At 41.6% G+C, this 10,190-nt stretch overlaps 1 pseudogene; it reads right to left on the bottom strand.

The window, feature by feature from the left end:
* Window positions 1-421: 421 nt before the first annotated feature.
* On the bottom strand, window positions 422-9,108 carry LOC126061065 (putative olfactory receptor 10D3; annotated as a pseudogene).
* Window positions 9,109-10,190: the final 1,082 nt, after the last annotated feature.

The following is a 10,190-nucleotide window of genomic DNA, read 5'->3' as shown; positions in this document are numbered from 1 at the left end:
CAGACATGTGGTAGCTGTGCATGAGGTACATTGGCCAAGAATTGAACCAGGGTGTCCCTCATGGAAGGTTAGAATTCACAAGCTGAACCCCCAATGCCCTCTTACACATAGTTTGGAGGGGAGTAAATAGGGAAAGATGGAGAAAATTGCTCTATGGTAAAATCCCTCCTTTCAGTGGCAGGTGGTTCTCCCCAGAAGAACGGCAAAATAACAACAACCAAGACTGTATTATTTTTGAAGGGTGAGGTGGGGAAGGACAACATATAAAATAAACAAGAAAATAAAGCATTAAGATATAGCTGCCCATATGATTCAGAGTGTGGTAAAAAGTCAAAGTCACTGCTACATGTGAGGATTCCAAAAAAAAATCTCATACCATGGGACAGAAAGAATCCCAGGTCATCCATCCATTCATCCACATTTATTCCCTCTCAGGAATATGGCCTGTCCTGTACAATATCTTTTTCAGGGCTATTTTTACTTCCTCATTCCTTAAGGTATAGATCAATGGGTTCAGCGTTGGTCCTACCAGATTCATCAAAAGTTGGATCGATTCGGGGCCAAGATGGCAGACTAGGTGGACGCTCCCGCGGATCCCTCTTGCAACAAAGACTCGGAAAAACAAGGGAATCGATCACATACATAACAATCTACGAACTCTGAACAACAAGCACAGACTTAGAGACGGAGGACGAACAAATACGGGCAGACAGCGACTGTTTTCAGAACTAGGAGCCAGCGCACCAGGCAGGTGACCTTCGGAGCTCGATCTGGGGCAGAGCCCAGGGGGGCAGACGGCACAGAAAGGGGGCCCACCCCTTCCCCCCCGAACCCATCCCGGGAGGAAGCCTAGCAGGTTGGCGCGGGCGGTGTAGGGGCGCAGCCGGAGGGAGAAGCACCCGGGAGGCAGTGACTGATCTGGGAGGGGGGAGAACAGCGTCCCAGCTGGGGGGCCGTCCCGCCGGGAGTTAGGCGAGAAGCCGACGGGGCGCGAGCGGGGGGGGGGGGTCAACCGTGTTTCCCTGGAGTGACCCCAGGGCGGGGCCCACGCGTTCGTGCGGGAGGACGCGCACCCAGTCCGCGCATGTGGCACGGCACACCAGAGGGAGAAATCCCCGGAGGTGTCTGGTCTCAAAACAGGGAAAGCAGCATCCCAGACGGGGAGCCATTCCGCTGGGATCTGGGCACGCGTGCCCGCGCGCGGGCGGGGCATGAGCGCGGGGTCCATTTTTATTACCCTGAATTGACCCAGGGGGCGGGACCACCTGGTCGTGCGAGTGACGCCCTCCCAGCTTGCGCGAGAGGTGTGGCACACCGGAAGGAGAAGTCCCCGGGAGGAACTGATTGGTCCCGAAGCGCAGAAAGTAGCGTCCCAGACGGGGTGCCATCCTGCTGGGGCTTGGGCGCGCGCACGAGCGGGGCGTGAGCACGGAGTCCATTTTTATTGCCCTGAATTGACCCAGGGGGCGGGCCCACCTGGCCGTGCAGGTGACGCCAAACCAGTTCGCGCGAGAGGTGTGGCGCTCCGGAAGGAGAAGTCCCGGGGAGGAAGTGACTGGTTCCCGAACAGAGAAAGCAGCGTCTCAACCCGGAAGTCATCCCGCTGGGATTTGGGCGCGCGCACAGGCGGGGTGTGACCGAGGGACCTAATTATAATCGCCTGAATAGACCCTGGGGGCAGGCCCACCCGTTTGTGCGGGAAACGCCCACCCAGTGCCCACGAGCGGTGCCGCGCACCGGAGGAAGTCCCCAGGAGGAAGTGACTGGTTTCCGAGCAAGGAAAGCAGTGTCCTAGCCAGGGACCCGTCCAGCCCGGATTTTGGCGAACGGGGGCAGAGCGTGAACGTGGTGTTCAGCTCTATATTCTGTGGTGCTACACTCCTAGCTCTCAGATCCCTCCCCCACCCTCCCCAGGCGACCCCATTAACATCCGAATACCCGGAGCCAGAGAGAGAATTCAGATAGGGATCTGACTGCATTTTTTTTTAGCTGACTACTTGGAAAATCTAGTTTCCCAGTGATGGCTCGGAGACAGCAGTCCATATCAAACCACATAAAGAAACAGACCATGACAGCTTCTCCAACCCCCCAAACAAAAGAATCAAAATCTTTCCCAAATGAAGATACAATCCTGGAATTATCAGGTACAGAATATAAAAAACTAATTTACAGAATGCTTAAAGATATCACAAATGAAATTAGGATAAATGCAGAAAAAGCCAAGGAACACACTGATAAAACAGTTGAAGAACTCAAAAAGATTATTCAAGAACATAGTGGAAAAATTAACAAGTTGCAAGAATCCATAGAGAGACAGCATGTAGAAATCCAAAAGATTAACAATAAAATTACAGAATTTGACAACGCAATAGAAAGTCAGAGGAGCAGACTCGAGCAATTAGAATGTAGACTGGGACTTCTGGAGGACCAGGGAAACAACACCAACATAGCTGAAAAAAAATCAGATAAAAGAATTAAAAAAAATGAAGAAACCCTAAGAATCATGTGGGACTCTATCAAGAAGGATAACCTGCGGGTGATTGGAGTCCCAGAACAGGGAGGGGGGACAGAAAACACAGAGAAAATAGTTGAAGAACTCCTGACACAAAACTTCCCTGACATCATGAAAGAAGAAAGGATATCTATCCAAGATGCTCATCGAACCCCATTTAAGATTGATCCAAAAAGAAAAACACCAAGACATATCATCATCAAACTTGCCAAAACCAAAGACAAACAGAAAATTTTAAAAGCAGCCAGGGAGAAAAGAAAGGTTTCCTTCAAGGGAGAATCAATAAGAATAAGTTCAGACTACTCAGCAGAAACCATGCAGGCAAGAAGGGAATGGGACGACATATACAGAGCACTGAAGGAGAAAAACTGCCAACCAAGGATCATATATCCAGCAAAACTCTCTCTGAAATATGAAGGAGAAATTAAGATATTTACAGATAAACACAAGTTTAGAGAATTTGCAAAAACTAAACCAAGACTGCAAGAAACGCTAAAGGAGATTGTTTGGCCGGATGACCAATAATATCAGGTACCAGCACAATACAAGGTCACAAAACAGAACGTCCTGATATCAACGCAACTCAAACAGGGAGAGCACAAAAACAAACAAATTAAGACTAATTCTAAAAAATAAATAAATAAACAAAATAATACACACAACAGGAAATCATGGAAATCAATAGATAAACGATCAAAATAATCAAAAAGAAGGACTAAATATAGGAGGCATTGAACTGCCAGATGGAGAGTGATACAAGGCGAAATAGAAGGATACAAGTTAGGTTTTTACTTAGAAAAATAGGGGTAAATAAAAAGGTAGCCACAAAAAGGAATATCAATTCCATAACTCAAGAAAAAAGCCAAGAAAAACGTAACGACTCAATAAACACAAAGTTAAACATTATGAAAATGAGGATCTCACAAGCTACTAAGAAAAACGTCTCAGCACAAAAAAGCATGTGGAAAAATGAAATGGCCAACACACATGAAAAGGCATCAAAATGACAGCACTAAAAACTTACTTATCTATAATTACGCTGAATGTAAATGGACTAAATGCACCAATAAAGAGACAGAGAGTCACGGACTGGATAAAAAAACACGATCCATCTATATGCTGCCTACAAGAGACACACCTTAGACTTAGAGACACAAACAAACTAAAACTCAAAGGATGGAAAAAAATATATCAAGCAAACAATAAGCAAAAAAGAAGAGGAGTAGCAATATTAATTTCTGACAAAATAGACTTTAGACTTAAATCCGCCACAAAGGATAAAGAAGGACACTATATAATGATAAAAGGGACAATTGATCAGGAAGACATAACCATATTAAATATTTACGCACTCAATGACAGGGCTGCAAGATACATAAATCAAATTTTAACAGAATTGAAAAGTGAGATAGACACCTCCACAAATATAGTAGGAGACTTCAACACACCACTTTCGGAGAAGGACAGGACATCCAGTAAGAAGCTCAATAGAGACACGGAAGACCTACTTACAACAATCAACCAACTTGACCTCATTGACTTATACAGAACTCTCCACTCAACTGCTGCAAAATATACTTTTTTTTCTAGCGCACATGGAACATTCTCTAGAATAGACCACATATTAGGGCATAAAACAAATCTTTGCAGAATCCAAAACATCGAAATATTACAAAGCATCTTCTCAGACCACAAGGCAATGAAGCTAGAAATCAATAACAGAAAAGCTAGGGAAAAGAAATCAAATACTTGGAAAATGAACAATACCCTCCTAAAAAAGACTGGGTTATAGAACACATCAAGGAGGGAATAAGGAAATTCTTAGAAAGCAACGAGAATGAAAATACTTCCTATCAAAACCTCTGGGACACAGCAAAAGCAGTGCTCAGAGGCCAATTTATATCGATAAATGCACACATACAAAAAGAAGAAAGAGCCAAAATCAGAGAACTGTCCCAACAACTTGAGCAAATAGAAAGTGAGCAACAAAAGAACCCATCAGGCACCAGAAGAAAACAAATAATAAAAGTTAGAGCTGAACTAAATGAATTAGAGAACAGAAAAACAATTGAAAGAATTAACAAAGCCAAAAGCTGGTTCTTTGAAAAAATTAACAAAATTGATAAACCATTGGCTAGACTGACTAAAGAAAAACAGGAAAGGAAACAAATAACCCGAATAAGAAACGAGAAGGACCACATCACAACAGAACCAAATGAAATCAAAAAAATCATATCAGATTACTACATAAAATTGTACTCTAACAAATTTGAAAACCTAGAAGAAACGGATAAATTCTTGGAACAATACTACTTACCTAAACTAACACATTCAGAAGTAGAACAACTAAATAGACCCATAACAAAAAAAGAGATTGAAACGGTAATCAAAAAACTCCCAACAAAAAAAAGTCCTGGCCCAGATGGCTACACTGCAGAGTTCTACCAAACCTTCAGAGAAGACTTAACACCATTACTATTGAAGGTATTTCAAAGTATAGAAAAAGACGGAATACTACCCAACTCATTCTATGAAGCTACCATCTCCCTGATACCAAAACCAGGTAAAGACATTACAAAAAAAGAAAATTATAGACCTATATCCCTCATGAACATAGATGCAAAAATCCTTAATAAAATTCTAGCCAATAGAATCCAACAACACATCAAAAAAATAATTCACCCTGATCAAGTGGGATTTATACCAGGTATGCAAGGCTGGTTTAATATCAGAAAAACCATTAATGTAATCCATCACATAAATAAAACAAAAGACAAAAACCACATGATCTTATCAGAAAAGGCATTTGACAAAGTCCAACACCCATTTATGATAAAAACTCTCACCAAAATAGGAATTGAAGGAAAATTCCTCAACATAATAAAGGGCATATATGCAAAGCCAACGGCCAATATCACTCTAAATGGAGAGAACCTGAAAGCATTTCCCTTGAGAACGGGAACCAGACAAGGATGCCCTTTATCACCGCTCTTATTCAACATCGTACTTGAAGTCCTAGCCAGGGCAATTAGGCTAGACAAAGAAATAAAGGGTATCCAGATTGGTAAGGAGGAAGTAAAGCTATCACTATTTGCAGATGACATGATCGTATACATGGAAAACCCTAAGAAATCCTCCAGAAAACTACTGAAACTAATAGAAGAGTTTGGAAGAGTCTCAGGATATAAAATAAACATACAAAAATCCCTTGGATTCCTCTACATCAACAAAAAGAACACCGAAGAGGAAATAATCAATACCATTCACAGTAGCCCCCAAGAAGATAAAATACTTAGGAATAAATCTTACCAAGGATGTAAAAGACCTATACAAAGAAAACTATAAAACTCTGCTACAAGAAATTCAAAAGGACACACTTAAATGGAAAAACATACCCTGCTCATGGATAGGAAGACTTAACATAGTAAAAATGTCTATTCTACCAAAAGCCATTTATACATACAATGCACTTCCAATCCAAATACCAATGTCATACTTTAAGGGAATAGAGAAACAAATCACTAATTTCATATGGAAAGGAAAGAACCCCCGGATAAGCAAAACATTACTGAAAAAGAAGACGAAAGTGGGAGGCCTCACCCTACCTGATTTCAGAACCTATTATATAGCTACAGTAGTCAAAACAGCCTGGTACTGGTACAACAACAGGCACATAGACCAATGGAACAGAATTGAGAATCCAGATATAAATCCATCCACGTATGAGCAGCTGATATTTGACAAAGGACCAGTGTCAGTCAATTGGGGAAATAATAGTCTTTTTAACAAATGGTGCTGGCATACCTGGATATCCATTTGCAAAAGAATGAAACAGGACCCATACCTCACACCATGCACAAAAACTAACTCCAAGTGGATCAAAGACCTAAACATAAAGACTAAAACGATAAAAATCATGGAAGAAAAAATAGGATCTACCCTAGGAGCCCTAATACAGGGCATAAACAGAATACAAAACATTACCAAAAATGATGAAGAGAAACCAGATAACTGGGAGCTCCTAAAAATCAAACACCTATGCTCATCTAAAGACTTCACCAAAAGAGTAAAAAGACCACCTACAGACTGGGAAAGAATATTCAGCTATGACATCTCAGACCAGCGCCTGATCTCTAAAATCTACATGATTCTGTCAAAACTCAACCACAAAAAGACAAACAACCCAATCAAGAAGTGGGCAAAGGATATGAACACACATTTCACTAAGGAAGATATTCAGGCAGCCAACAGATACATGAGAAAATGCTCTCGATCATTAGTCATTAGAGAAATGCAAATTAAAACTACGATGAGATTCCATCTGACACCAACTAGACTGGCATTAATTCAAAAATCACAAAATAATAAATGTTGGAGAGGCTGCAGAGAGACTGGAACTCTCATACACTGCTGGTGGGATTGTAAAATGGTACAACCACTTTGGAAATCCATCTGGCGTTATCTTAAACAGTTAGAAATAGAACTACCATACAACCCAGAAATCCCACTCCTCGGAATATACCCTAAAAATACAAGACCCTTCACACAAACAGATATATGCACACCCATGTTTATTGCAGCTCTGTTAACAATAGCAAAAAGCTGGAAGCAACCAAGATGTCCATCAACGGACGAATGGGTAAATAAATTGTGGTATATTCACACAATGGAATACTACGCATCGATAAAGAACAGTGACGAATCTCTGAAACATTTCATAACATGGAGGAATCTGGAAGGCATTATGCTGAGCGAAATGAGTCAGTTGCAAAAGGACAAATATTGTATAAGACCACTATTATAAGATCTTGAGAAATAGAAAAAAACGGAAAAGAACACATACTTTTGTGGTTACAAAGGGGGGAGGGAGGGAGGGAGGGAGAGGGCTTTTTATTGATCAATCTGTAGATGGGAACTGCTTTGGGTGAAGGGAAAGACAACACTCAAAACAAGGAAGGTCAGCCTAATTGGACAGGATTAAAAGTAAAGAGGTTTCCGAGATAAAATGAAAGCTTCAAAGGATAGCGAAGCAGGGGCTGGGGTCTGGGGAACTTGGTTTGAGAGGACTTCTAAATCAATGGGCAAAACAATTCTATTATGAAAACACTCTGCATCCCACTTTGAATTGTGGCACCTGGGGTCCTAAATGCCAACAAGCAGCCATCTAAAATACATTAATTGGTCTCAACCCACCTGGAGCAAAGGCAAAGGAAGAACACCAAGGTCACACGACAACTAAGAACCCAAGAGACAGAAAGGGCCACTTGAACCAGAGACCTACAATATCCTGAGACCAGAAGAACTAGTTGGTGCCCGGCCACAATCGATGTCTGCCCTGTCAGGGAACACAACAGACAACTCCTGAGGGAGCGGGAGACCAATGGGATGCAGACCCCAAATTGTCATTAAAAGACCACACCTAATGGTATGATTGCGACTACAGGAATCCCAGAGACAATGCTCCCCAGAACTTCTGATGGCACAGGACAGGAATCATCCCCGAAGACAAATCATCAGGCATGAAAAGGACTGGTCAGTGGGGGGGAGAGAGATACTGATGAAGAGTGAGCTAATTAAATCAGGTGGACACGGGAGAGTGTGTTGGCAACTCTTGACTGGAGGGGGGATGGGAAGATAGAGAGAGGGAAGAAGGTAAAATTGGCACGAAACGAGAGACTGTAAGGGCTGACTCAATAGGGGGAGAGCAAGTGGGAGAAGGGAGTAAGATGTATGTAAACCTACATGTGACAGACTGATTGGAATGGTAAATGTTCACTTGAAGCTTAATAAAAATTAAAAAAAAAAAAGAAAAGTTGGATCACAGTTCCCAGTATGAATGTGAGCTGCTGGCAGACAGTGATGATGGGTCTATATAGAGAGAGGCTAGCAATGAGGTGAGCACTGCAAATGGAGAACAAACACTCAAGGCAGAGACTATGATATGAGTGTAGGATATAAGGATGAGAAGAAAGCAGACAGATAGTAGACCAATGTTGGTGAAACTCATCTTCTGGGCTAGTGATGTATCAGTAAAGGCCAAGGGCAAGAGTGCTGGGATGTCACAGAAGAAGTGACTCACTGTATTGGGGCCACATAATGGTAAGGTGAAAGTGAGGGAAGTCAAGATACTGGAATGGACATACCGTAGCAGCCATATGCTCCAGCCAGAGCCACGTAGATTCTAGGTTTCATGATAGGTATGTACTGCAAAGGGTAACAAATGGCAGCGAAGCAGTCATAGACCACCACATATACAGAAAGCATTCAATGCTCCCAAGGAAATGGAAGAAGAAGAGTTGGGAGAAATAATCCTTGTAGGAGATGAGTTGGCTCAGTCTCATAAGGTAGAGCAACATTATGGTACAGGTCACAGAGGAGAAACCAACGTCAAACACAGATGAGTTCCCTAGGAAGAAATACATGTGTGTGTGAAGGTGAGCAGAAAAAATAACAGCCACAAGGATAAACAAATTTCCCAGCAATGTGCAGGCATAGAAGGGCAAGAATAGGATGGAGAGTATAGTCTCTAAACCCTCTATGTGTGGGATTCCCAAAAATGTGAACTCGGACACCACTGAGCTGTTCTTCACCTCCATGAAAGCCAATCCTAGAAGAGAAAGAGGAAGCAGAGGACATGGAATAATAACCTAGGCTTGATGCTGATGGAGCAAACAGACTGGGGACATGGAATTTGTAATTTAAATAACAGTGTTTTGGGCTGTACGTTATGGAAAGACTGCTTACAATTCAAATTGAAGGGCACTATTGTTTCTGTATCCAATATTTGTGTTGCATCGTTTCCAAATGTAGATGTTCCTTATTAAAATAACACTAAAGGAATATGGTAGAGTAAGAGTTTTCAAGGGAAGGATGAGGCCCAAACAAAAATATATCCCCCCACTCACGCCTCAGAATTAGGGACGGACTCTTTTATAAAATCTCTGGAGATAGGAACTTACAACTTGAGAATCATTATATCTGTGAACCATCACCACTGACTACATTATATTTTTCCATTCTGCTTTTTTGACGAGTTATAAAAGTTCATTGTCAAAAATAACTTTTCAAGTTCTATCCTGCAGTACAAAGCTGTCAGAGTAGCATAATATCCATATTCCTACAAGGAAGACCACTTGAAACAACTATTATTCAAATTTACACATCAACCCCTGATATCTCAAAGAGGAAGAAACCGAAGATTTTTACCAACTTCTACCACCCAAAATTGACCAAACATGCAATCAAGATGCGTTTATAATTACTGGTGACTGAAACGCAAAATTTGGAAACACTGAAAGATCAGTAGTTGGAAAATACAGACTTGGTGATAGAAATATATCCTAATATAATAGAGATTGCATGATAGAATTTTGCCAGACCAAAGACCTACATTCATTGGAAATACCTTTTTTCAGCAACTAAGCAGCAACTGTAAACGTGGAGCTCACCAGATGGAATACAGAAGAATCAAATCAACTAAATCTGTGGAAAGAGAAAATAGAGAAGTTCAATGTCATCAGTCAGAATAAGGCCAGGGGCTGCATCTTAGGCTGGGTTCTCTAGAGAAGCAAAACCAATAAAATATATATATATATATACTTTTTTTAATATGCATATATAGAGAGAGAGAGAGACATATTTATATCAAGGAAATGACTCATGCAGTTGTAGAGTTTGT

The sequence above is a fragment of the Elephas maximus genome, chromosome 17 (assembly GCF_024166365.1).
Source record: "Elephas maximus indicus isolate mEleMax1 chromosome 17, mEleMax1 primary haplotype, whole genome shotgun sequence".
NCBI classification, from domain to species: domain Eukaryota; kingdom Metazoa; phylum Chordata; class Mammalia; order Proboscidea; family Elephantidae; genus Elephas; species Elephas maximus.
Note: the sequence above shows the minus strand (reverse complement) of the source record. Positions and strands in the feature narration are given on the sequence as shown.